The sequence below is a fragment of the Benincasa hispida genome, unplaced genomic scaffold (assembly GCF_027475165.1).
Source record: "Benincasa hispida cultivar pf3 unplaced genomic scaffold, pf3_genome.v1.1 HicScf1599, whole genome shotgun sequence".
Lineage (NCBI taxonomy): Eukaryota > Viridiplantae > Streptophyta > Magnoliopsida > Cucurbitales > Cucurbitaceae > Benincasa > Benincasa hispida.
Window position 1 is genome coordinate 20,540 of NW_028325963.1, and position 2,176 is coordinate 22,715.

General features: G+C 41.8%; 1 non-coding gene across 1 annotated transcript; it reads left to right on the top strand.

The window, feature by feature from the left end:
• The first annotated feature begins 757 nt into the window (after positions 1-757).
• LOC150030900 (small nucleolar RNA R71) lies at positions 758-864 on the top strand. The gene has a single exon (XR_016526378.1). It is a non-coding gene; the product is annotated as a small nucleolar RNA R71 (small nucleolar RNA).
• The last annotated feature ends 1,312 nt before the right edge of the window (positions 865-2,176 follow it).

A 2,176-nucleotide genomic window follows, 5' to 3' on the forward strand; every position in this document is an offset into this window, starting at 1 on the left:
CCATTACCCCAGCATTGCGAGGGAGCTCAATTGAGCTCGGCAACGCTCCTTGCGGTCGACTTTTGAGCTCATTCGCAATCTGGCTCATTTGTAATTCAAGATTGCGGATGGATGTGGCCTGACTTTGAAGCACCGTCTCGTTTTTCCCTATATATTGCTTCAGTAGGCTCTCCAAAGAAAGGGATTATGGTGGTTGTTATGAGCTGCTTGTTTGATTTTGCGCTGGATCGTTGTTGCGTTGAAAGAATCCTTGTGGCCTTTCTTTTTCCACCACAGGTTGAAAATTTTGTTGTTGATTATTCCAAGAAAAATTGGGGTGGGTTCTCCACCTGAGGTTGTAGGTATTGGAATAGGGGTTATCTCTCATGAAGCATAACGACTGTGGGTTTGTTAGGCATTCCTCCATCAGGTGAGCATCACCGCAAAGGACACAACTTGCGTTCGTCTGAGTGATTGCGCTGACCTGCCCTTTCTTCGCTCCCATATTATTAATTGCAATGCCTTGTATTAAACTCATCATCGCCATCATTTGATTTTGAAAGGATGCAATGGCCCCATTGTTTGCGTTATTTTCGTTGATTCTTGATCTCTGATTAGTTTCCCTCCAATCTTCATGATTTTTGGAAATGCAATCAAGTATGCTCTTAGCTTCTCATATGTTTTGTCGAGCAGACCACTAGCGGCTGCCGCATTGGCAGCGGTCTGCGAAGAGGGATTCAATCCTTGGTAGAAAATCTCCATTTGCAGGCAGTCTGGTAAGCCATTGTGAGGACAGTCTCTTACCAACCACTTGAACCTCGCCCAAGCATCGCTGAACGATTCATCATCTTCTTGTTCAAAATTTGTTATCAATTTTCTTCTCCTAGCATTCTCAGTTGGTGGAAAATACTTCTTCATAAACTTTTCCACCACCTATTCCCATTAAGTTATCTCTCCCGGTTCGAGAGAGTATACCCAATTCCTCGCTTGATCACACAAAGAAAAAGGAAACAGCGTTAGTCAAACTTCCTCAATTGAGATGTTTGGGAACACAAAAGTGTTGCAGATTTCTATGAAGCTCCGGAGGTGGGCGTGCACGTCTTCGCCATGCCTCCCTCCAAACTGCCCAGTAGCCTGGATCATCTGCAACATCACCGGCTTCATTTCAAACCTCGATCCATTTAACGCCGACCTCATCATTCGCCAGAAGGATGGGTTGGCCATTATATTGTTCGCATTAGCGACCCTTTCTACCGGTTGCTCTGCCATTCTTGGTGTTTCTTCTTGTTGTTATTGGTGGTCCCTCAATCTTCTTCTAAAAGTCCTCTCAATCTCCGAGTCATAATTCGCTAGAGATTGAGAATCCTGCAAAGAAATAAAAAAAATACAGTTAAAAAACTATTTTGCCGAAGTCCCTGACAACGGCGCCAAAAAATTGATGCGTAATTTTATTAAGTGAAAATATGAATGACATACGTTGGTGGATTGCGTTGTGCACTCATGTTTCCCCAGCAGAATTCAAGTGTAAATTCTCCTGAGTTTCTTGGTAAGTCTAGGGTCAATCACAGGGACTTGTGAAAATAGATTGCGTTGATAGTTTTTGGATGAAAACTTTGCGGTAAACGGTAAATAAATGAAGTGTTTAGTTTGTTGTTTACGTTGATAAAAAAAAAAAAGAAATAAATAAATGCGGCGGATTTGAGAAACGAAATTTGCATTGATAGATGCAATGAGTATACGATGAACGGGTTGAGAAGATTTTTAGCTAGCATTACTTGGGAATGCGTCAGACTATGCGATCATGTTACTACCATACACAGCAAGTCATTTTCCAATGTAAATGCGATGCTCCTAAATCTAGGATGCATATGTTTCATGCAAAATGTCCATAGAGCTTATTCCTAACTCTCTACTCTTGTCCTATGCATCGATGCAAAATGCATGGAAGCAAGGTGACCGCATACAATCATATCTTATTGCTAAGATGCATGTGATGCGTTGATAACCAATAGTGCTCATCCCTAAGCACCTATCTCTCGTTTATTCGTTCTAATCTGGTTCTTCCAAACCTAGATTTTGACCTGACCTTCCCAAGTCTAGATCCTGTCCTTAGACTACCCTCTCGAGTATCTCTAATAGACGAATGAAGTATACATAAACAAGATAATCACAAAGAATGAAGATTCCCTAGTTGTGC